Source organism: Ictidomys tridecemlineatus, chromosome 13 (genome assembly GCF_052094955.1).
Source record: "Ictidomys tridecemlineatus isolate mIctTri1 chromosome 13, mIctTri1.hap1, whole genome shotgun sequence".
NCBI classification, from domain to species: domain Eukaryota; kingdom Metazoa; phylum Chordata; class Mammalia; order Rodentia; family Sciuridae; genus Ictidomys; species Ictidomys tridecemlineatus.
Genome location: NC_135489.1, coordinates 60,922,583 through 60,949,586, shown reverse-complemented (window position 1 = coordinate 60,949,586; position 27,004 = coordinate 60,922,583). Strand labels below are relative to the sequence as shown.

The 27,004-nt window shown below is 40.8% G+C and overlaps 1 pseudogene; it reads left to right on the top strand.

Moving 5' to 3' along the window:
• The first annotated feature begins 7,262 nt into the window (after nt 1-7,262).
• Nucleotides 7,263-11,949, top strand: LOC101974899 (coiled-coil domain-containing protein 120 pseudogene; annotated as a pseudogene).
• Nucleotides 11,950-27,004: the final 15,055 nt, after the last annotated feature.

Genomic DNA, 27,004 nt, shown 5'->3' with positions numbered 1-27,004 from the left:
GGCTTCATAGTCACGGGGAAAATGCAAACAAAATGCACAATGGATACAACTACTAGAATGGCTGAGGTTTAAAGGAGTGATGATTGCAAGAGTTTATTGGCAATAACCCTGAACTGGAAACAAGTAAAAGAGTTTGAGGTCAGCCTGGGCAACTTAGCAAAGTTAAATTAAAATTTAAAAATTGTTAACTACTATACAGTGGACTAGAATTAAGTGCAAGAACAGGGAAAAAATCACAGAATTATCATGCAGGATGAAGAAAACCTAACTAAAATAATAATACATACTGTGTGATTCTGAACCGGATCCCATTTAAAATTAATAACAACTTCCTGCAAACTGCTTTTCTGCATCTCGAATTTGCTCATGCTGAGAATACAAATGAAAAAAAAAAAAAAAACCTACCTGACCCCTGTGCTGGCCAGGCACCAAGGGATGGGCTAAACAAAGCCCCACTCAGTGTACACATATACATCACTTGCCTGGCTTTAGTTCTTATAAAATGTAACAGCTTCTGTGTGAACAGCAGAGAAACAATCTAGCTGCTTCCCCGAATTCATCTAACTGCATAGAATTCATCTTTCCTTTTTTATTGTTTGCTTATTTCTTATATGGGCAGGAGGTCCAGATCCAGCCAGCAGTGATCCAGTCAGATTCCCTGGTTTGGGTGCCCACACAATTCTATTTATTTAAAAATTTATCGAATTATACACTTGTAAAATATGTAATTTATTGCTAGTCAATTACATCTAAACAAATCTATTAGAAAATAAATTTGTTACCATAACAACAACAAAAATGTAGGGTCATGATGTGCCTAAGGGGTAGAAAGCCTTCTCAGCCTGCAGAAGGCACTGAGTTAGATATACCAGTATTATGGAAATTTTCAAAAATGTGAAAATATTAGGTTGTTATAGACCAAGGGCCCACTATGGAGACAGGGCAGCCAAGGCTGTCCTAGGTTACTGGTTCTTGTGATCATACCAAAAAGGTTTCAGAAATGTCAGAGTAGCAGACATGAGTTTATTAGAAGAGTTAAGAAAAAGGAAAGAAGGCAGCACTCTCAAAGGAGAGAGTGGGTCCTCTCAGACAAGAGACAGACAACATGTACCTCCTACCTTCCTGTATCATTGGAGTTCCCAGGGAATTTGTCAGAGAGTTCTGCCAGGTCTACCTCTTAACTTTTGAATGACGCAGGATGACATCAGACTTTCAAGTCCCTACTGTACATAGTTTTATCGGTGCATGGAAGGGAGATTTCTAATCAATTCAAGGCAAATCTGGGTCATTCTGACCTACCTTGACTGGTTCTAATTATCATATTTCCCTGAACTGTGGAATCTGGTATGTGTGAAGTTCATATCCATCCCATCCCAGGGTAATTTGTGTTCACCTTTTTGGCAAGGAGAAGCTTCTCTTTGGGCCTACATTTCTCCAGTAGGTAACCAGTTGTTTGCCACAGACTGTAACATGTCCTGTTCACTTAAGCCAGACAGATCTGCAGGTAAATTGCTTTTTATCTGCAATAAACCATGTGGGGTTTAACACAGGAGGTCCTGCTTATAGAATTATCCCTTTAACCTTATGTACCCACCTCTCAAGTCTGTTTGTTACCTATCAAGTTAATAAGCACTATTGTTTTTCCTGAGTTTAAATTCCCAAAGGAAACTTTTTAAAGGTATTTGTAGCTCTTCTAATATTTTTTCGGTGAAACATTCCCAATTGTCTTGTTTGCTATAAAAATGAAGCAGCAAATGGATAAAACAACTCATTCTGCTCATTCTTTGTGTCACAGGCACAGTTGAAAGCAGGCCAGCTAGGAAGAGTGAAGAGCAGGACTGCAGTTCAAAGCACCCTCCTTTACCCTTTCCCATGCTGTCTATTGTCATTAGCAGCCTCACCCCTGAGGGGCCAGCTCAGACAATGCAGCAAGTATGAGATGGTTTTATAGAGTTCTAAGTATTGTAAGAGGTATTGAGACTAATGAATATAACAGTTCAGTAATTTAAATATTTATTTATTTTTAATGGAAGGATTTCAATTAAAAAGAAACCAGTTGACATGGAAATATCAGTGAAATTTCTTACCTGCAAGAGAAGTGGACATTTTGTATTTAAGTGAAATTATAATGTGCACATTTTAAGAATAAAGAAATCTGGCATTTGAAAAAAATTATACATATATACATATAATTGGGGGGTGTAGGAAAGCCCTTATCTGGCATGCACTACAAAAAGCTAAAGTATTATAACAGAAATAGTACTATAACAAAAATATTAACATTTTATTATCATATTTAAAATACAGATATTAAACTAATATTATAATACAAAGTAATATAATTAATGAAATGCTATTAAGCTACCTTAGAATTCATGAATTAAAACCAATTGTGTTTTTCGTCATAAAAAATATGTGTATTATTATTTTATTTAGTTTGTTCTTGATTCTATGAAAGTTGTAATAATGAATGTCATCTGGCTAATTTTTTACTCAGCAATATTAGCATTAATATTTATTAGGATTTGTTCACTTTGTATACTTTGATACAACCAGAGATATGAAAAATTATGCTTTATATGTGTAATATGAGTTGTAATGCATTCTGCTGTCATATATAACAAATCAGAATTTTAATTAATCAATTAATTAATTAATAGAATGTAATATAGTCATGTATTTCCTAATAAAATGGGTCATTCTGAGAAATGCTTTATTAGGCAAATTTGTTGCCCAAACATCACAGGGTGAATTCAAACCTACCTGCTATAGACAACTCCACAGTTAGGCTATGTAGAGGCACCCCCTCCTCTACACAATCTTTTTCTTTTTTTAAAGAGAGAGAGAGAATTTTAATATTTATTTTTTAGTTTTTCGGCAGACACAACATCTTTGTTTGTATGTGGTGCTGAGGATCGAACCCGGGCCGCGAGCGCGATACCACTTGAGCCAAATCTCCACCCTCTCTACACAATCTTAATTAAGCTACTCCAGAGACTTTCACCATAATTATTCTTAGACTATCAGCAAAGATTTCTGCAAAAGAATTCAAATGTGAGTAGGCTTCCTATTTCCTATTGCTCTGTTGCAATAACTAAATTTGACAGTGGGCCTGAAGGAGACTAGCACTCCAGATTCTGAGCACCCTATTCTAGTTTTTTACAGTATTTATAGGCTCTACAGAGTCATAAAATGATATGTGATTGTATGAGTTTTCAGGCTGAAGGTGTGTTTACAAAAGCAGAGTGTGATAAGGGATATTGGCTTCTAGCCTTGGGCCAAGCTTAACAGGGGTGTTTAATTTTAAAGGAAAATAGTTAGATCCTGGGGAAAATCCTTTACAATCCAAAGGTTAAGAGTGAATGGTGATAATTAGGTTCCTTGAAAACCAGGGCTGGGGGAACCCAGGACTTTCCCTTTCCCAAGCACTAATTTTCTCAGAGAATGTCCTTGGTTTATTTTTGTATTCAGGACTGGGTTTGTTGCCCACTACTGTAAAAGAAAACAAACAAACAAACAAAAAACTACTTTTATGTAGACTTCTGCAAATTGTGAGCCTCTGAACCCCCATTCCCCTACACACTGGGTATAAAGTTCTAAATATTTCTGGACTCGGGGTTCAGAGGGATGAATTGATTCACGTGAAAGTCCTGCTCTGGACCGGCTGCAGCCAATTAACTTGCTTCCTGCTAATTCCTCGGTTTCCAACTTCATGTGTCCTTCATCAACTTGTATTATTCTTGAAGAGAAGGAGGATGGTAGAACATCAATTTCCTGAAGTACCCTTTTCCTATTCCCCAAATCTTGGCCAAGTTAAGGGAACAATGGGAATGAGCATGGGTACATATTATATTAAAGGATGCTTATTTTTACTTGGGTTTCCCAAGAATGTGCTCACTTTAGTGTTACCTGTGGAAAGCTGCCTTCTTGTGTATATGCCATGCTCTTTGTGATGCCTGTCCCAACTGCATAAGACAAACTAGTACTCTCACTGCTTCTGTAGCCTGGCTTACAAAACCCCTCTCCATGTGGTAAGTGATGCATAACTGAGGGCTCTGTGGAGAGGAAAGTCCACTAGGTCAGCCGGCTGCCATTGAACAAAGACTCAAGAGGGACAGAGAAGCTTTTTTTCTGGAATTACATAGGGAGGATCTGAGGTGCTAGTTGGCAAAGCATCTCAAGGGTCAGATGTTACCCCTGGAGCTTCCCTATAAGTGTCTCTCAACAAACCTTACATCTCATTTCCCACCTTGGGGTATCTTCTTTGAACACTTGGAAACCTGTCCCACTTCCCATGCCCAACTGGATTGTGGGTTTTAGAAGGTGGCCACCATCATATATACAGTCGATTATTGACTAAAAAGTTGTCCTGTGGCACATGATCCTGTAAAGGTATAGTTTGTGACAACTTTGAGGTTGTTGTTTGTTACTCAGCATAATTTCTTTGAGGTCCATTAAAATATTTGTATGTATCAATAGTTCATCCCTTTTTAAGACTGAGTAGTATTCTATGGTATTGATGTACCTTAGTTTATATATTCACTTATTCAGAAACATTTTGGTTATTGCCTTTTTGAGGCTATTACAAATAAAATTGCTATGAACAACCATGTGCAAATTGTTGCATGGATTAAATTTTAGTATCACTGAGATTAATGCCCAGGAGTGAAATTACTAGAAAAACCCCATTTGGACATGGTATATAGTTCTTTAATTATTTTTTTGAATTCTGAGTGCCAATGTTTGTTAACAATTAGTACATCTATGTCCATGAGAGTTATTGGACTATCAATTTCTTTGGATACTCTTTTTGACATCAGGGAAATACTAGTTTTATGAAATTAATTCAGATTTTTCTTTCCTATTTATTTTCTAAAGAGACTATGTAGACTGTTGTTATTTCTTTAAATATTAGGTAAAATTTTTCAGTGCAACTATTTGGTGCTAAATGTTCTCTTTCAGATGTTTTTAATATTCTGAATTTAATTTCCTCAATAGATGTAGGACCATTCAAAATTACCTATTTCTTTTTGGGGGAGTTGTAATAGTTTCTATTTTTCATGAAATTTATGCATTTTCTCTAAAATGTCACATTTATATGGGTGGAGTTTAGTTTTGTAATAAACTGACAAACTGATGAATGACTGTACCACTTTGCAATCCCACCAGTAAAGAACGAGAGAGTACCTGTTGCTCTATATTCTCCCAGAATTTTGTCTTACCTGTGTTTTGGATTTTTTGCCATTCCAATAAGTGCATAGTGGTACCTCATTTTATTTTAATTTGCAATTCCCCGTTGATGAATAATGTTGAATGTCTTATCATATGTTACTTTGCCATCTATATATCTTCTCTGATACAATGTCTGTTCAGATGGTTTTGCTCATTACTTAATCAGGTGGTGGTTGTTGTCATTGTGCGTACAAGTTTGTGTTGAGCTTGAATAGTTCTTTGCATATTTTGGGTAAGCTTCTATTATCACATTTGTCTTGCACAAATATTATTTACCACTGTGACTTCACATTCATTCTTTTGATGTTTATTTCATTCCTGCTAATTTTTAAAATCCGCTCTTAGTCATACACAGTGTATTTTTATTATTTTATATTATTTTAGTTTTTATCTATGAAAATTCACCTTGTATTTTTTTTTTTGATATCTTCTTTGACTTGATTGTAACTTTTTATGGCCTTCATCAGTAATGCTATAATCTTCTAATTTTTGTCAGTTTTAACTGATTGTATTTTCTACTGATTATCCTTCTATTTTCTCCTTGTTTGCATACCTGATGATTTTTTTGGCAGTTTTAATTTTTCTTTTTGTGTCTGTGTGTGTGCGTGTTGGATAATGTGGTATATGCAAATATTGAACTTTGGATTGGGACACAATAATTACTTGAAAATCATTTTATCCTCTGTTAATTTTTCCCCACTGCTCAGGATTAAGCATGATTCTTTGCCATCTATATATCATGGTTCATCTGTTTTCCATTCTTGATGGAAGAAATGGACATTGTTCTTGCCCCTGTGTCAGGGTCAGGGATCACTTCATCATGTCAGATGGTTCTTTTCTGACCTTGGGTAGTTTTCTAACACACATGTGCTAACCAGTAATGACAGGCCTTTTAACTTGATTTCCACCCACTTGTACTGCTTCACACTACTTCATTTACTCTCTGCCTCATTTACAGATGTGCGGCTCCCACAGTCCCAGGTTTTCTGGACTCCAGATTTGTATTCTGAGCTCAAATATTGCTTTTTATGTGGGATCTCACAATTTTCTCTCAAATGCTTTTTAATACCTTGAAAGTGTTTTGTTGTTTGTAATAACTTTAAAAAAAATCCTCTTAAAGTTATCTTTCCCAGTTGTTAATCAGTGCATGGGAACATGAGCTCTAATTTTTGTTTTTACCACAAGATTTCCATTGGTGGGAGCAATTGGTAAATTTCTGTTTGGGAACATATGGACCATGGCTTGAGCCTGGATGAGCAGTATGCATCTGTCACCTGATGGACCATTTGGTGCCCCTAATTTGTGACCCTTAATTGCAGCATCTTAATGATTTACTATAATTTTGATGAACATTTATTAATCATTGTCTACAAACTCATCTCTCAGGATCTGTCTTCAAGAATGACATTTAAGTGAATGCCCATTTTTCTGTGTTAATTTCTGTCAGTTTTCCTGTCATGTTATTCACATAGAAATGTCACATATTGAAAGAAACTTGGTAAATGCAGAATAACATTTCCAGAGAATACTGCAACATCCTAAATACTAAAATTAATTTCCCATTTTTTTCTGATTTTGCTTATAAATATTTTAGTGCTGAAAATTTAAGTAAAGAATCTTTCATAACTGAAATTCTAAAATATACGAAGACATTGACTTAAGCATGTCATTGCTTTTAAGAGAATACTTTCTTTCACTGTTATGTCTATTTAATTTTGAGTGTTAGTGCAATACTATAAATTGGAATTTTATCTGGCTCCTAAAAGTCATCTTGACTCTCAAATATTCATTATTTCTAGGATTATAATTCAAGAACAAATTAATTAGATGTCCACGGATTGAACTTTCTTGCAGAACATTACATTTATCAGAAAAGCATTTGATAAACAACTAAACTAGCTCTATCCACTCTTCACTAGTTCTGGGATATTAAAAATTTTTTAAAGGAGGCACTTAGTCTCCGCCGCTGCAGTGGTCTGGCGCTCCACTCCCATTTCCCTCACGGTCGCGTGCTCAGCGGCGGAAGTGGTGGTGCTGCTGAGAGCGGATGCACTGAGTTAAAGGTGGGGGTCGGGGGTCCGCAGCCCGCGGAGAGGCCAGTACACCTCTCCCATCCTCAGCACGCCCCCCATCTTGCCTCCACGGCTAACAGTCGCGGGGCCGAATGCGGCCCACCAAAAGAGGGCGGAATGGGACTACCAGGGCTCAGTGAGGGAGGGGGCGCCCTCTGTTCCTGCTAGCCTACACGGACCCCGACTACGCCACGGTGCAAGGACCCTAGGTAAGACTCCTGGCTGTGGCCCATGGGCTTCTGAGTAAGTAGACTTACAGACTTACACCTGTAAGTCTGCCCAGCTTCCCACTTACTGTGTTCCCACTCAATGGGAAGAGAACCAATACCTTGTCCACCATCAGCCACGGCCTCCTGACAGCACCAGGATGGAAGTCAAAGGTCAGCTGATCAGCTCTCCTACCTTCACTGCTCCAGCAGCCCTTTCGGGGAGGCTGCCCCACAGGTGAATTCAGGGCGTCTGGGGGGGAGAGGGAGGCGCTGCTTGACGGGCAGCGGGCCCTGCAAGAGGCCCTGAGCCTGAAACTTCAGGATCTCCGAAAAGTGTGTCTCCAGGAGGCGGAGCTTACTGGCCAGCTGCCCCCTTAGTGCCCCCTGAAACTTGGTGAACGGCCCCAGTTCAGCCCCGGGCAGCCCGTGCCTACCCTCCACTGCATCCCAACCCAGCGCACCACTCCTTGAGCCCTGTTGAGGAGCTGGAACCGGAGGTGTAGGTGCCACAGCAGATCCGCAGCCGCTGCCCTATGCTTGGCCCCAGCCCCTGAGCTATGTGGTGAACAGCTGCGACGCTGACGCCAATTACAGGCGGATGCACTGAGGAGGCTGCATGTGTTGGAGGAGCAGCGGGGGACGTCGGGGCCGCCTTGGCCTCCCAGTTTTCCCTCCGCAGCCACTGCCGCTGTCTGCAGGAGCACCCAGGGAGTCTGCCTGGGCACACGCCTAGCTCAGCTCAGCCAAGAAGATGAAGTTCTGCACTCTGAGAGCAGCTCCCTCTCAGAGTCTGGGGCCAGCCATGATAATGAGGAACCCCGTGGCTGCTTCTCTCTGGCAAAGCGCCCCTCGCCGCCAAAGGCTTGGGACCAGCTGCAAGCAGTATGGGGGGTGGAGCCCTGAGCAGCGAACCCCGTGGAAACCACCTCCGTTAGATCTTTATGGGGATCTGAAGAGCAGGAGGAACTTTATGACCAGCCCCATCAGCCCCACACGCTCGCTGCCCAGGAGTGCCTCTAAAGTTTTGAGGGGCGAAGTGTGCCTTCCACTCGGGGGCGCTGGCCCTCAGCTCTGCAAGCCCGAAGGCCTCCATTCTCAACAGCGGTCTAGCAGCCAGATGGGCTTCCCCGGGCGCGCCCTGCTTCAGATCACGCCTCCCTCTTTGCAGCTCTCACTGGCTGCAGCAACAGCTTTGAGGCCCTGCTGGTGGACTGGGATGCTGCTGGGGGAGCTGGCTCTCTGCCTGCTCCTCTGGCTCCCCCTGCCACTGGGCCACCAGTCTGACAGAGCAATGAGCTGCTGTATAAGCGTCCCCAACCACCCCTGCCTTCTCCTCTTGCACAGCAAGGTCCTCAGACCTAGCTCAGCTGCTCCTGCTTCCCGCGGAAGCCCCCCTCCCACCTGTATGTGGGGACTTCCTCTTGGACTATTCCTTGGAAGGGGCTTGCCCGCAAGGACAGGCTGGGGGGAGCTGCTGCCTGCAGCTGAGGTCCCAGGACCACTCTCCCGCCCGGTGGGCTCCTCCTCACCATGTTCCCTGGCCCACCACCTATGTTTGCAGCTGACAGCAGCAGCCCCCTTCTTAGCAGCAAGAACCCCCACACCCATGCCACCCATACAAGCCCTGTGGCCTGCACCTGGAGGCTGCTGAGGGTCCAGAGGTGCACCAGAACCCTCTGTTATGGATGTCCCTATCCACCCGTATCACCCTGACTGGTGAGCGCAGTGGCCACAAGAACCTTGCCCTGGAGGGGCTGGGCCTATGCTCCCTTATGGGGGCCCACTACACCCATCCTTCCTCCATGCCCGCTGCTATTAAGTGGGCCACGTGCCTTACAGGGCCCCCAGCCAGGCTCTAGTCTGGCACTTCGGGAGTTTCAATGCACCCCCTGTGTCCAGCAGGTATGGGGGGTGCTTTTACTGATGAGTAGGGGTCTCTTGAAGAAATTGGTGAAGATATTCAGGCCAGGGATCAGCTAGTCATGATAGTTAATGACTGGGACCACAAGGAAACTAGCTGCAGTGTTGGCACAGGTCATTTCCAAGTGTGACCTGCATTAGTCCTTGGGGTCCTGGTAGAAGGGGATCTTGGGCACTGATAGTAGTTCCTTACCATATCATAGAAGGAATGCGGGTTAGCTAGAAATGAGCCTTGAAGCCAGGGTGCTGGGAGGAAGGGACATCATATGCCCTCACCTTTCTCTTCCTGCTTTTCTGTGCTTGCCTCCTTAATGAGACTCTTTTTCTCTGTGTCGTGTCTGTCTTTTCCTCTCTCTTTTCTGTCTTCCCCACCCTGTCCTCCAGATTCTTGCTGTCCCCTTCTAAAGATACTACCAGACTTCCTGTACCCCACCCTGCCCCCATCTAAAGGCTCCTTTAAGTGATCTGCACTATAGGGGAACCAGTCTTCCAGTTCTGACCCCCAGGTCCCATGGACACTGGTCTTACCCCTTCTGATTTGCACCTTGTTGGTCTGGGCATGGCTCCAGTCCTGGGAGCACACAGCCGACCTCTCTGAGCCCTGGGATGTGGTTTCTCTCAGTGCTGGGCTGGGCGCCAAACTGATCTTCCAAGGTCCCTGGCTCCCCAGGGACCCAGGAATGTGTCTGCTACCTTGCTTCTCTCACAATGGGGAATGGGGAACTTCAGCCAGCTTCAAGGAGAGTGAATGATGCAATAGGAATTCCAATCCCCTTCCCCCATTTCTGTTTACAGTTGTGATTTTAGTATTCACTGTCTTTGCCCCAGTACTAGGCATTTTATAAAAGGGAAACTGTGAGCTCATCCTGGCTGGGTTCATTCCTGTCCCCCTGCCCCACCTGTTCTGTTCAGGTCCACCCCCTCCACAATGGCCCATATAGTGTGTTAGGATCCTTTTGGGGGTAGTCAGGAGACTCTGTTGTGAATAGAAATCCCTGCCACTCCTCAAACCAGGGCAGTTTGGATTTCTGCCCACATTTGGAAGGATTAAATTCTGGATGGGGTACTCTATCCCTCTCTGTGCTGATCATCCCCAATCAGGAGGCCCTGTAGGAGGCTAACAAGGGGCAGAGCCATTGGGTATGTTGCATCCTAGGATGTTTTGGAGGTTGAACCTGGTATCTGGTAGATGCCAGTACAATCCTGAGGTGACCTTTGGCCACGGCCACAGGCCTCGTCTCATCCTCCTTGGCTTTCCTTCCATTCACTACTTTTTAAACAACACAAGCTGTGTTTTCTATGATAACCTGTCTGTGACTTTCTGAGCTGGGGGTTTCCCTACCCCTTTTAACTAGTGTTAAAACTTTTCTTTTTGTACCAGTGGATCTGGGACCAAGACACTAAACATACTGGAAGGAGATTTCTATAATAAATGTGTATACTGAAAAAAAGAAAAAAGAAAGAAAAGAAAAAGGGAGGGTACTGGGCTGGGATTGTGGCTCAGCCACAGAGCACTTGCGTAGGACATTCAAGATGCTGGGTTTGATCCTCAGCACCATATAAAAATAAATAAATATATAAAATAAAGGTATTGTGTTCAACTACAACTGAACAAAATATTTTTTAAAAAAGAGGGGGATACTTAAAATGCTCTTTTTAAAAATATATCTTTATTTTTGTTTATTCATTTTTATGTGGTGCTGAGGATCCAACCAGGGTCTCATGCGTGAGAGGTGAGTGCTCTACTGCTGAGCCACAACCCTAGCCCCTAAAATGCTATTTTTAGTGTTTTTCATAGCCCTGAATTTCAAGATTTGAGAATTATTTTGACATTGAGGATTGTTTTTTCTGAAGCAAATTAAATATTTCCAGCTGGTATCTTTTGATTTTTACCTCCACTTATGACTAAAAGAGAGCAATTATACATTTTATTGGTTTTTTTTTTGTGATGAAAGGGTGATGTTTGAGTTGCTTGTGAAAACATGTTGTGCTCAGCTTGCTGTCTGTCTGCATCATGGATGCTCATGTGTCAGATACAGAGCCTGATGCACTGAATGCTTTGTCTTTGGTTTTATCAAGACAAAAACCCAGTGCAACCTTGATTCTGAGAAAAAAGTAAGATTACAGAGGAAAACTGAGTGAAGCCATTTTTTTCCCCAAAGGGGTAGAAAGTATATAAATATATGTGTTTATATATATTTAAAATATATAGCATATATTTAAATATATATATTTAAATATAAAATATTTAAGTATAAAATATAAATATATTTAAGTGTATATTTAAATATGGACATATATTTAAATAAGCAAACATTTCTCGTTTTATCAAGTGAAAACTCAAGCCAAAAAAATTAAAGGATTTGATTTTGTAATAATTTAATTCCTTTGGTCCAAAACAGTGTGCTCTCTCTTTCAAAACAATTTCTTCTAAAGACCACATATGATGACAAGTATTCTGCCTGGTCTCATAACTCATTTTCTACATACAGATAGCAATTATATTTTAAAGACTTGCATTGGTAAACATAATTATGCAATAAAATATGAACTTTTTCCAAGTTTGTTTCCAGTTTCAATAATCCGACATTGTCATTTTTAAGTCTGTAAGGGCTTTGAAGGGGACTCTATGATTCTTTTTCACATTATTTTCTGAACACATTTTGATCAGGCTATGACCAGGTTGTCACAAATGCACGATTTCCTTCTTCTAACTCCGACTGGAGCATTAGTTTATTCTACATGTGTAACCACTGAAATAATCTAACTTTGTGAGAGACATTTGCATACTCAATCTCCTTGTTAGGCAGAGGAGGAAATACAAGTCAGGTTGTTTAAGGGATTTACCCAAGATGATGAGAGGACTGCTATATAACTTCACAGGTGTGTAAATTTCCTAACGTGGCTGCAGCATATTGCCATGATCGTAGTGACTTAAAACAAATTTCTTATATTACAGTTTAAGTGTTCAGAATCCTGGAGCCAGTTTTCTGACCTTCAATCAAGAAGTCCACAAGGCTGCCTTCCTTCTGGAGGCTCCAGGGAAGAAGCTGTTTCTCACCTTTTTCAGAGTCCACCTGCTTTTCTTGGCTTATGACCAGATCTTCCACCTTCAAAGGAAGTCACTACACCCTTTGCATCTATCATCACTTCTCTTCTTTCTGACATGTTTCTGTCTTATAAGGACTCTTGTGATCACATTGAACCACCCTGGATAATTCACTATTTTCATTCTACCTTAAGATTCTTAACTTGCTGTGTAAAGTCCCTTTTACCAGAGTCACAGATTCCAGACCCACAGATTCCAGACCTAGCACACAGACATCTTTGGGGAATACATTATTCTCTCTAATTTAACAGGTAATTTTGCCATGTGGACATTTTTCTTCATTAAATAATATTACAGATTATACTTTATCACTGCATCAGCAAAAAGACAAATATAACTCAGGCCTGATTTATTACAATATATTCATCATTATGACAGCTTCATTTTTCTTCTGATTTAGAAAGAAAGAAGAATTAAACCATTTCATTGACTATTGTACCTACCAGATAGGTAGGCCATGGAGGACTAAGATAAAGGGACTCAGATGTTTGAATTTTCTCTTTCTTCTTCTTTCACTCACTTCCATAGGCCTCTTTGTAAGTGTCAGAGCCAAACTGTATAGGTAATTACATGCTACTTTGGAATGATCACCACATATGGCTCCTTTCAATATGATTAAAAGTCCACTCATCCAATGCAGTTTTGTTGATCCTGTTGCTGGGGAGCTATATAGACAACAGCTTGCTGCCTGACACTCAGGAATGACACCATCATATCAACACAGTTTCATCTTCATGAACAAGTACTTTTGCCTGAGAGTTTCACAGATCATGCCTCCAGACTCCATGCTCTTTTGAGTGTTCCAGCTATGTAAGATCCAGAGAGAAATTTATATATCCTCTGAGGTAAAGATCTACCTGCATCGTTTCTTCACACTGCTGCTACTTTCTCTAGCCCATGAAATTGAATGACATTATGGAACTACATGGCACATTGTAATAGTGACTGTTGGCCAATGTCCTCCCAAGTGAAGGGTCAGCCAGAGGACCCTAGGCCACAGCTACACAACATGCTCAGAGTTCCATGTCTCAGCAACCTACCTTCACACAAGAAGCTACCTGCATCATGTTATGAGACTGTCTCTCTCATGGATACACATAATAGAGTGTAGAATACTTTTAGGATGTCTGAAACACTGTCTTGAGCCAGTTTTGAGGTCCTGGCCAGAGGCTTGTCCATTTCCCTTCCTGAGCACACAACTTAGTCCATAACCAACCTCCTCCCTTTCTGAGCTCCCATACTCTGGGCTATTATTTCCCTCATCACCCCAGGGTCAGGTAACAGACCACTAGGGACAGCCCTTGTGCCCCAGAGCCCACTGGCATTATTCAAACTCATCCTAAATCAGCTTCCTCTCCTTCATCTGTTCCTTCCCATAGAAACCACATAAGGGAGCTTGGCCACAGTTCCCCTCCCTTCCTCTGCATGGACACCTCACCCTAGGGGACTCCTGAGTGGCCCTTGGTGAGGCATGGCCCTCACCAAGTATGCCTCAATGGCAGTTCTAGTCTTGAACCATTTGTTGTCCCACACTGCCACAGTCATAAGACTTGTAATACACAGATAGGTCTTTACAAACACAACCCACTGAAACCTGGCACTGAGTCAACTGAATAGTCCAAAGAGCTCAATGAAACCAAGTTAAGCCTATGAGAGTCCAGGAATGCAGCAATAGAATTGGTGAGCTAAAATACAGGAACTGTCATATAAACAGTGAGGCATTTAGAATGCAAACACACAATAAGATATATTTATATAAAGAGTTAATGAATGAGAGCTGATTCCTATTCTGTCCTATAGGAATATAAATGCTCATTTATTCCATATTAGTTACATATGAAAAGCTTTGTAAGTACTATCTCATGTAATCCTCAGTATAGGCACACAGGTTTAGAGGTCTTATATTTTTATTACAGATTTAGAAATTGAAGCTCAAGAAAATTAACTGTCTAAAGTAACACAGTATTAAGACACATAGTCATATTTTCAACTGTATTCTGCCTGATTCTTGTCATATCTATAATGCAAAATAATGTTTCTGGACTTTCACAAATATTTTTTTGAAAAAGATTCAAAAGAAATACAGAAATTGAAAAGTTTGCTTAAAAGAGAGTAAATTGGAAAATGTACTGGGTTTTTTTAGTGAGGTAGGTGGGCAGGAAGAGCTCTCAGCATTTTTAGAGTCATGTCAAGGGCTATGAAGTTAGTATGTTGTATTAGTTACTTAAAATTCAGGGAAAAATGAAGCCTCTCAAGTGCAAGGGGGAGGTGGCACCTTGATCTCAGTTTTGTCTACGCTACTTTCAACCAACTAATTTTGACCTTACCAACTTTACTTTTAGGATGTCATGGTGAAGATATGTGTCTCATAACAGTGATTGTAGTTTACTTATAGCAAATTCCCATTTCCGCAAAAAAAATTAATATAAATCAGATTTTACGAAAATGTGGATGCCAAATTTGAGGACTGAAAAGGAGTAAGACATCTCTGTTACTGAGGCTGGGTAATGTAGAGAAGAGTTAGTCAATGGCCTTTAGAGAGTTTATATGTTTATAATTTCAAATTGAAAACTAGCTACATAGGACTCTCTTCTTTAAAGGTACACTCATATTCATACCCAATTCAATTTAAGGAGGCATTTGTCTGGTGAAAATTTAAAATGCATAAATTATAGTGGTGCACTGCAAAATAAATCAGAGAGATAAAAAGCTCCAACTCTCCATTTTTTCAGGAGAGTCAGCCTCTGACTCCACTTCAAGTTGTGCATAACATTTTCTTTTATCTAACAACATCTTTGCTTTAAATTTTTACTTTCTCTCTCTCTAAGGAATCACTTTTGCACCACTGATTCTCCCTTTAATTCCATATCCATATGAGTGAAACAAACTTACAAATGTCTTACTCATTAGGAAAAATGTCTTTTAGAAGTCTATATGTCTGACTTTCTAATAAGATAATGATTGTTCTTTAGTTTGGTAGTCCCGTTTGAAATAAAATTTTAAATGACTTGATCAAGTGATCACAAAAATAAATATCATTATGTTGAATAATTATTTGCATGCTGCTTTTAATATTTTTTTGTTATTGATTTTTGACAAAGTCTCCTTCTAAGAATATTAAGTTATTAGGTATTTTTGAGGTCCTAGCCAAAAATACTTCTAAGAAGCATTATATATTAAGGTATTAATTATTTTTGAAAACTACTTAAGGCAAGCTAGAAGTCTCTACATGGAGATGTTAATCTGTTCTTGAGCACTCTTAGCTACTATCACTTTAAATTCTTTAAGTATTGCTTCTGCTTTAATATCTGTCTTCTTTCCTATTGCAACTCCAGATACATATCTTTAAAAATATTGGGCATTTCCAGCATGTTTCTTATGATTTTGGTTTTTTCTCTCTTTATTTTCTCTGTGTTTCATTTAAGATATTTTTATTCATCTGCCTTCTTTTTCTATAATCCAGTAAAACTCTGATATTAAACTCACCTACTATTATAGTTTTTATGGATTTTTAAAAATTTCTAGAGTATCCATTTGATTTGTATAAATTCTAGTACTCATAAAAATCTTCTATTTCTTCTCTTCTTCTTAAACCTATAGATCAGTTGTTTTAAAGTCCTTCTATATCACAGTCCATAGCTGGCTCCTCTTTGACTGTTTCTACTGCTGTTTTTTGTCTTGGTTATCAGTTATGTTGTCTCACCTCTTCAGCACCCTGCAGTTTGACAGTGTGCTAGGTATTTTCTCAGAGGATCTCAATGATCAATTATACTATTGAGGTTTTCTTTCCTTTATTAAGGCATAAATAGCAGGGGCTAATATTCCTACATTCAGCATTGGGGAAATACTCAAAAATGAAATAATCTGACAACCCAGAAAACGTCTTCATAAAAATAAAAGACCAAGAAGCCCAATTTATTGTTTAATGAGCATTAAATTAGCCTGCAGTGCACTTCATGGGAAATCCACAAAAAGCACTGCAAAGACAGGAAGAAATCTCACCCACTTTGAAGCCAGAATTAGAGAGGCAGATAGGCAAGGGTCAGATCCAGAGAATGGAGGGATTTAAATGTTAATTCCTTCAGACCCTTCCTCCACCCTCATCAAGAACCTGCCCCTGCTCCACTCCTTGCTAAGGTAACTGTCCCAGGAATTGCCCCTCTCTAAAGGGAGTTGTAAAAGTTGTTAATTAATGTGTCTTGGGCTTCTCCATCTGGCCTTTCCCCCTGTCCATCTACTTTTCACCTTTTGGCCTTCCTACTGAACTTCTCCTGGACCTAGCCACTTAAGCAGGAAGGAGAAAGATAGGGGAAGAGAGCAGGAGAACAAAGGAAGCCAAGGACATATAAAAAGGCAAAACACCCTCCCTTCTTGGGATACCAGGAAATCAGCTATGGCCCCCTTCTTCCTCCTTGGAGAAGTCTATCTTACCCCCTTTTTAAAAAAAAAAACCTGATTTATTTGCTTGTCTTGGTGTGCTTCTCTACCAGCAGTATCAATCTGAAATGGAAGCTACAAACCATTGAAGATAGGTAAATAAATGGTCTTTTTTATCAAAAGGAAAAATCATACCTTTTCAAAAGGAGGACGTTAAAACCTTGCACCTAAATGTCTAAGCATGACTGCCAGAGTTGGAAAGGTGGGGAAATACCCTTTGTGATATTTATATGTCAAAGAGATGGCTCCAAAGATCCCCAGGAAGACTCCTGGGATACAAAACTGGCAAGAGTTTCATTCAGCTTTTTAAAAGATTTATATACTTGTCACAGCAGCAGAAAGAGCTCTTATAATGTCAAGCTTTCTAAAGGGAAGTTTAAGATACAAAGTTCTCTTTCCATATGGCACAAAGGACGTATTGAAATTTGCTTTTCTAAAATTTAGATTGGTATTTACAATTATTCTAGGAAAAATTGCATTTGGTTGGGGCTGGGGTTTCAGTTTTCTAAGGTTTTACTGATGTTCTGATCACCTCTAGTTCACCTGTGTTCCTGAGGTTAATTACCATCAGGAGGGTGTCCCTAAATGGCAGCTGAAGATCCACATCTTTTTTCAATAAATTCTGAGACCACCAGTCAACAGCTTCAAAAATCACATGGATGTTTCCAGTGGAAGACCAGTTATGTGTCTGAAGCCCTTAAAGTTTCCATACTTGTCACTTCTCTTTCAGACAGGTGTCCCTTCTGCCACCCAGGGGTCTTCTGCCAAATGCAGCAGGTATTCTCAGGCCTCAAAGCAAGGACAGATCCTTAGTGTCATATCACACCTCTCTTCAAGGCTCTCATTTTGAAAGGGTAAAGTTCCTAAGCTGGAAAGCTTGAATGTAAGTTCCTCTGTTACACCCAGATTCCTGAGATAGTTAAGACAAGGCCCTACTGGCCATCTAGTCTAGGGCCCTGTGCAGTTTGTCACAGGGCCCGAACCAATCAGTTTGAATGTGTACCCCACTTAGGAATGACCAATCACCCCTGCCCAACCTGTTCCTGCCAATGAATGTGCCAATCACGTCTCAGAGTTGTTGTTCAATTTTCCCTCGCCTCATGATGATTGTTCAGATGTATGCAAAGCCTCCTGCCCTCCCCAAAAAGTGTACTTAAGCTCTGCTTGAACCTCTGCTGGGGCTCTGGGCCGCTCTCCCTTTCTGAGTGAGCCTTGAGCCTCAGTGCGCTGAATTAGGATCCTCTTCAATAAACTCCCTCCTGCCCATTGCATGAAGCTGGTCTCTTGTGGTCTCTTTCTCCAATGATTCACCGGATCCTTACAATTTCAGGTACCTGCCATAGTAGGTCATCACTGCCTAAAATTCTGAGACTCCTGAGATCTAACTCAGACTTTGAGAAGGTTTTTGCCTCAGGTCATTTACTTTCTGTGCAAAATTTTTTGATGAAAACTCATATTAAAGAAAAATATATTCATGATACCTGTCAAAATGGTAAGGCAGCTGGGCATGGTGACTCAGGCCTGTAATCCCAATGAAGCCAGAATTAGACAGTCAGTCAGTGTAGATGGGTAAATTGAGTCAGGTCAGGTAAAGGAGGCCAATTTTGAGTGAGTCTGGGAAGTTGGAGACTGTCTTCTGAGGGATCTTATCAAGAACCTGCCCCCCCCTCAACCTGCTGCCAAGGTAACCTGTCCCAGGAACTTCCACTCTCTACAAGGAGCTATAAGGTTGTTAATGTGTCTCTGGCTACTCCATCCTGCCTTTCACCTTCAGCCCACCTGTTTCCCAACTTTTTTAAAATTTTTTTTTTAAATACAGGACAGCAGAATGCATTATAATTTTTATTACACATATAGAGCACAATTTTTCATATATTTGTATATAAAGTGTGTTCATGCCAATTCATGTCTTTATACATGTACTTTTTTTTTGCATTACAATTCTTATTACACATATATACCACAATTTTTCATATCTCTGTTTGTATATGAAGCATGTTGACACCCAATTCGTGTCTTTATACATGTACTTTGGATAATGATGTCAGTCACAATCCACTATTCTTGCTAATTCCAAGCCTCCTCCCTTCTCCTCCCACTCCTCTTCCCTGTCTATTATTCATGCCCTCCTACTGAGCATTCCTGGGCCTAGTCACTTATGCAGGAAGGAGAAAGATAAAGGGGGAAAGGCAGGGGAGCAAAGGAAGTCTAGGACATAAAAAAAAGGGCAGAACACCTCATTTCTTGAAATACCATGATACTAGCTATGGCCCCCTTCTCCCTCGCGGGAGAAGTCTATGTTACTCCTTTTTAAATAAACCCTGCTTCATATGCTTCCCTCAGCATGCTTCTCTAATATTCAAACTTCAACATGTGGGGAAGCAGGACCAATTGAAAGGGTAAAGTTTCTAAGCTGCAAAGCTTGAATTAAAAAGTGAAAGACCAGGTATTGTTAAGTTCCTCTGCTACACCCAGAACCTGAAATTCCTGAGACAGTTAAGACAAGCCCTACTGGCCATTTAGCCTAGGGCCCTGTGCAGTTTGTCACGTAAGCATACAGGGCCCGAACCAATCAGTTTGCAGTTTGAATGTGTACCCCCTCCCTTAGGAGTAACCAATAACCCCCACCCGACCTGTTCCTGCCAATGAATGTACTAATCAAGTTTAAGAATTGTTGTTTGATTTTCCGTGCCTCATGATGATTTGTCCTGATGTATGCAAAGCCTCTGCCCTCCCCAAAAAGTGTACTTAAGCACTGCTTAGCCTCTGCTCTGGGCTCTGGGTTGCTCTGCCTTCTTGAGTGAACCTGGAGCCTCAGCATGCTGAATTGGATCCTCAATAAATCCCCTTCTGCAATTGCATGAGTCAGTCTCTTGGTGGTCTCTTTCTCCGACTTTTCGAGGGACCCTTACACAATAACCAGTGGTATCACCAGTAGCTCAGGAGACTGAGGCAGCAGGATGTCAATTTCACAGCCAGTTTCAGCAAAGTAAGGCCCTAAGCAACTTAGTGAGACCCTATATGAAGATAAAATAAATGAAAAAAAATCAGTAGTTAACAATCAGTTGTTAAGTGCCTCTGGGCTCAATCCCTGGTGGGGGGGAAAAAAAACCTAGTAAGACTTTATTCCATTGAAGCCAAACAGGCAGTTAGTATAGATAGGTAAATCAAGTTAGGTAGGATCAAGGAGACCAATTTTGAATGAGTCTGGCAGTTGGAAATTGTTCCCAGAGGGATTGAAATATTAATTCCTTAAGAGCCCTTCCTGCATCCTTATTGAGAACATGCCTCTGCTACAGCTAATTGCCAGGCTAACCTGTCCCCTGAATTATCCCTCCATACAGGGAGCCTTAAGGTTGTTAAGGCTGCTCCATCCTGCCCTTTCCCCTTCAGCCCACCTGTTTCCCAAATTTTGGCCAGCCCACTAAGCAGCATTTCCTAGGCCTACTTATGTACGCAGGAAGGAGAAAGATTAGGGGAAAAGGGAAGGAGAACAAAAGAAGCCTAAGACATAAAAAGGGCAGAACAGCTCGCTTCTTGGGATACCCGCTATGTCCCCCTTCTCCCTCCTGGAAGAAGTCTATGTTAACCCTTTTTAAATAAACCCTGCTTTATATGCTTTAGTTGGCATGCTTCTCTAATGTTCAGACTTCAACATGTGAGGAAGTAGGACTTATTGATGAAAAACCAGCCTCTACCTCAGAGCAAAGCCTGTCCAAGGAAGGGACATCACCTTTGTCCTTAGAAAAACCCACAGAACACTCCTAGGCACATTCCCACTGTGCTAAGTTGTTATCTACAAATAACAGAAGAGATCTGTGAAGCCAGGTGTCCCTGACTCAGTCAGGCTAGGTGGGGATCCATAGCAACCCCCTAGTAGCCACCAATCAGCATGAGACAGGAAAACACCTGGGATGCCAGATGACCCTCCCAGTAGTTTATGGTGGTTGATAACATGTTGGGAAACCAAGTAGTTCAGCATGTACACCCCTCTTGGCTTAAACCAATCAGTTCAAATGAATACCCCTTTTGTACTGACCAATCACCCCTACCCAACTTGTTCCTGCCAGTGAATGTGCTAATCATGTTTTAGAGTTGTTATTTGATTTTCCCACGGTGTGTGATGATTTGCTAAGAGATGCTATGATATATGTGAAGTCCCTGCCTTCTCCAAAGAATGTATAAAACTGCTGCAAACCCTGGGCTCGGGCCTCTCAGTGTCACCAGTTGCTGTGTGTGGGCTCCGGGGACCACACACCGAGATAGCTCCCAATAAACACCTCTTTGCTGCTTACATCGATCTTGGTCTCTGGTGGTCTCTTGAGGATCCCAATTCGAGCATAACACTGATAATCGACAATATCACCATCAGCTATGACTCTAGTCCTATTTTGAAAGTTTTGTCCATTTTCTCTTCCCTACCAGTGATCTTTGGCTGGGCCATGATCTGCTCCTCAGCCAGTGCTCAGAACTGGCAAAAACCTTGGGGAACAACAGTTGCCCCCAGCTTGCCCTGGAATGACCATAATAGTTGAAAATTCTATTTCTCCTGGTCTTTCTGGTTTCTGTGGTTTTCTAACACCTTTAAAAACTACATTGTTTGTGGTGTTGATGTTTACTGGTGACGAGTCCTTGCTTCTGGGAATGCTGAAGTATAACACCAAAGAAGCACACCGAGGCAAGTTTAGAGTGGAGAGTAGAAGCTTTATTAAAGCAGAAAAGACTTCTCCTGGAGGAAGAAGGGGACCCAAAAGGTAGCATAAAAAATTGTAAGCAAAAAGAGAGAGAGAGAGAGAGAGAGAGAGAGAGAGAGAGCTTATGTATAATGGCATAATTTGGTGTGAACATACTTTATATACAGAGTTACAAAAAATTGTGCTATGAATGGATAATTATGAATGTAATGCACTCCACTATTGTCATGTATGTAAGAAATAAATTAAAAAAGAAAAAGAAAAAAGATGGCAAAAAGAAAAAAGAAAGTGGAATCCATGGAAGGGGGAGGTCTTCCCTCTTTTAAAGTTAAGGTCTTCTTTTACCTTTCCCACACTCCTGTCCTTGTTTCTCATTATCTTTCAGTGATAGGATGCAGTTGGGAAGGCCCAAAAGGTGGGAGATAAGAGGGCTGGAGGAGTAATCTGGGCAGGAAGGGCCTGGGGCAGCTTTGATTAGCACCTCCCTGTTTGCTTGGAGCTACTTCATTAACATTTCCTTAGGATGGGCTCTGGGCCTTGGGGACATTAACACTTCAATTTCCCCAAGTGCTGCTCTGCTTTCCGGGATTCCATTCTTAATAATGGCCTCCACTTTATTTATGTTACTCCAAATTAGACCTATTTTTCATAACTACACTAACTACCTATCTGTAAATCTGGCTTCATTGACATGGAAAACTTTTTCTAGTTGCTGGCAGGGTGCTCCCATGCTGTGCTGGGATATGCTTGTGGGCAGAAGGGTCCTCTCAGATTGTTTGATAAGGATTCAGCTTTAATTTCTAACACCGAACTTGTCTTTTGGTCACAAAATGCAGTGATCCATATTTCTCCAGTAATCTGTAACTATTAGTTTTTCAAAAAAGAAAAAGAAAAAAAAAAGTTTTTCCTTTTGCTCAAAGTGCCCTCTATCTTGAAAAGAGGTAGTTTCTATCTACTTTCATTTCCATCCTGAACACAGGGACCTCAATTCACAAATCTCTGTGACATTGTACACTTCACAACTTTCCAGCCAAATATTTTTTCTGTTTATAAATAAATTGTTTACAGATTCCTTATGAGGTGTGAAAAATGGAAAAAAAAAGAGGATTACTTTTCTTTTCCTATCAAGCAGGAGGAATTCTATAATGTGATAATAACATCCTAAGTTATTTTTTGTTATGTCTGTGATACTATTTTGCAATAAAAATTTGCCGCATGGTTTAAAATAGCTTAAAATTTTTTTTATATATTTAACAAGTTATAATCACCTATACAGATTAAATGAAGAGTAGACTGCAAGAAATACACACTCTGAAGTACAAAGATTTAAAACAACTTTGATATGTCAGAGATCACTTTAGAGACAAATAATTCCTCCATTATTAATTTATCCATTCATACAAGGAATTAATCAGTCCTTCGTTAAACCTTAATGACCACTGATTGTTTCGATCTTGTTGGAGAAAATGATTACTAGCTATTTGCATGTGACTTTGGAAGACAACAGACATTCTCTTAGAGTAACTAGAAAATTAGAAATCAGCTCATCCAAATGGGAGAAATTAGGATGGTAAGAGGAAAATATGAGACTCATAACTCCAACTGTTTCTATTACCGTATAAACAAACATGATGTGGGACCAAATAGAGTTAATCTGCTTTGTGTATTATAGCTTTTGATTATTAAACTACAGTTTAGTTGAAAGTAAACAGCATAAATAACAGAGATTGGGATAAATAATACCAATAGCTTGTTGTCTACTCTTCAGACACATTTATATGCTGTGAAATATGAAATTATGAGTCTTTGTAGTAGGAAAAGTCATCAAATCTCCAGCTAACAGAAAGAGAAAACAATGTTTGTTTTCATTATTTAAAACCAGAGCAGGTGAGAGTCCAGTCTCTAAGAAGCCCCAGCAGTTCCCTGGTTAGGACAAGTCTAGCTAGCAGTGGGGTGCTAATGAACTAATTGTTGTTTTACCACAACAAACAGAATGAGTTGTGGAAAAGCAAGGTGGGCTGTGACTCACTAAGGTGCAATCATTAGTCATTTGCTTACATTTTTATTCTCTCCACATAATCCCAACACTACTTGACTTTCAGTTATTCTGGTTCAATAATGCCCCTGGTTGGGCTGGGGATGTGGCTCAAAAGGTAGTGCACTCACCTGGCGTGCATGAGGCCTGGGTTGGATCCTCAGCACCATATACAAAGATGTTGTGTCTGCCAAAATAAACAAGTAAATAAATAAAGACTAAAATTCTCTTTCTCTCTTTAAAAAAAAATAAAAAATAATGCCACTGGTCACATGTGCTGGGTGGTGATAAAGTCCATCACCAACCACAGTTTATTCAGCATTTTTTCCTTAGAAACTGTAAGGGTCTGGTGAAACTTCGGAGGAAGAGACCACAACAGACCAGCTTCATGCAATGAGCAGGAGGGAGTTTATTGAGGAGGATCCTAATTCAGTGTGCTGAGGCCCAAGGCTCACTCAGGAAGGGAGAGCGGCCCAGAGCCCAGAGCAGAGGTCAAGCAGAGCTTAAGTACACTTTTTGGGGAGGGCAGGAGGCTTTGCATACATCAGAACAATCATCATGAGGCGCGGGAAAATTGAACAACAACTCTGAGACGTGATTGGCACATTCATTGGCGGGAACAGGTTGGGTGGGGGTGATTGGTCACTCCTAATTTTACATATTCAAACTGATTGGTTCAGGCCCTGTGACAAACTGCACAGGGCCCTAGGCTAAATGGCTAGTAGGGTGTTGTCTTAACTATCTCAGGAATCTGGGTGTAACAGAGGAACTCAATAATACCAAATCTTTTACATTTTAATTCAAGCCTTCCAGCTTAGAAACTTTACCCTTTTACAACTTGTGGTACATAATGGTGGCATTGCTATAAACTTCCACTGGGCTTTGCATTTGTCACCACACCATCCCCAGGCCCCAAGTCCTGATAATCACTGGTCTTCTCCCCATCACTACAGTATTTCCATGTTCAGAATGTGTGAAATAGATCACATTCAGTGTCTGTAGGGTTTTGTTTTGTTTTGTTTTACATAGTAAAATGGATTTAAGATTTTAAGATTCATCTACATTGCATGAATCAATAGTTTATTCTTTTCATCAATGAGTATTTTATTGTGTGTATATCTGTTTCATTGTGTGAATATCTCAGTTTCTTAATTCATTCACCTGTTCAATGATATCTGTACTGTTTTTATCTTTTTTTTTTTTTTTTTGAAATCATGAAAGAATTAGGTTAAACTTTCCTGGGAACTAGTAACTTTTATTAATTCACAAAATGAAATGGAGGGAGAGTTCATTTACTCCCTGCTTTCCCCTTGGGGCCATATTGGCCATTAGAAATCTCTGCAGGAAGATAGACAAAGGGAAAAGTGTCTTGATCTTACATGCTTCTTTTCCCCAAGGAAAAAATACAGATGTTTCTAGAAAGCTGGACAGAGACAAAATTAGGAATTTCATCAAAATCACTCACTACTCATGTACTGAAGTGCTGCTGTTGGGGTGCAGCGGAGCGGCGGAGGGGAGAAACCACACAAGAGACTTACTTCATGCAATCGCAAGGGGGATGTTTATTGAGGATCCTGTTCCAGCGCGCTGGGACTCTGTGCCCACTCAAGAAGGGAGAGCGTCTCAGAGCCCAGAGCAGAGTTCAAGCGGAGTTTAAGTACACTTTTCGGAGAGGGTGGGGGGCTTTGCATACATCAGAACAAATCATCATGAGGCGCGGGAAAATTGAACAACAATTCTGAAACATGATTAGTACATATATTTGCGGGAACAATCAGGGCAGGAATGATTGGTGCTCCTAGGTGGGGTACACATTCAAACTGATTGGTTTGGACCCTGAATATCTACGTGACAAACTGCACAGGGTCTTGAATGCTTATGTGAGGAGTTGCACAGGACCCCAGTCCATAAATCACTAAATGGTCAGTAGGGCCTTGTCCTAACTGCCTCAGGAATTTAACCCATGCTTTGCAGTTTTAGAAGCAGGTTTACAAGCCTGGTCTTTTACACTTTAACTCAGGCTCTGCGGCTTAGAATCAGCTTGGAAATTTTACCTTTACACTGCCCTCTCCCCTGACTCATGAAACGGCAAGGCCTTCCTGAGGTGGATGGCACAAGGTGACAAAACTCTGGGGGAGTGCAGCATGTTTCTGGAAATTGAATGGTTTTTGTTTGGCTTTTATTGTAATTGGAATATTACTCACCTCTCATATGACCATTGAGTCTAGGCAAATTAACATTACTCTCCAGGAAAACATAACAATCCTGGAAAATAGGTCAGCTTGCAACAAGTGCAATAATTCAGCCGATTCTCATGAAAAGCTAAGCATTACAGCAAAACTCTCTAAGGAAAAAACAGTTAAGGAAGTTTATGAAAACCTTGTCAAAGTTAATCTAAATATACCTCAAGTAACTACTCCTGAAAGTCCAAAGGCCCTTCCTGCTAAAGTAGGTAATAAAGAAAAGAATAATAAAAAATATAGGCCTATGCCAATAGTCATGGGGCCCTATGGCCGGCCTACATGATTGGAGGTAGATTTTGGTATCCCCCTCGTAGTCCTGGACCAGAGCCAACTCCCACCTTGCTCCCTTGGTCCTGGACAGGAAAATATGATCCCAATGTAGGGTTGATAGTAAATGTTAATAATAAATGGGTACGCTATAGAGATTTAAGTAACTGGGAATAAATCAGACATAGGAGGACCCCTTGATGCTTAAAAACTAGAGACGAAAAGTTAATCATTAGAAAACAAATAAGTAGATGGTATTGGATTCAGGGACCAGCTAGCTAGCAGAGCTGAATGGTGTGATTTTTTGCTATTAGAGTGATTAAAAATAGTAGCCGAAACTTTCAAGTTAACCACTTGCTATAACCGCAGCGCAGGTCCAGGTTTGATATATGATAAATCAGCTTGAGGGATAGGGTAAATGTCTGTGTTGTAGTGTAAGGATCTGGCAAAACATCGGAGGAAGAGACCACAAAAGACTGGCTTCATGCAATAAGCAGGAGGGAGTTTATTGAGGAATTCCAATTCAGCGCGCTGAGGCTCCAGGCTCACTCAGGAAGGGAGAGGGCCCAGAGCCCAGAGAAGAGGTCAAGCAGAGCTTAAGTACACTTTTTGGGGAGGGCGGGGGGGGGGGTGGGGGGGCTTTGCATACATCAGAACAAATCATCATGAGACTCCGGAAAATTGAACAACAACTCTGAAACATGATTAGTACATTCATTGGCGGGAACAGGCTGGGAAGGGGTGATTGATCACTTCTAAGCAGGGTACACATTTAAACTGATTGGT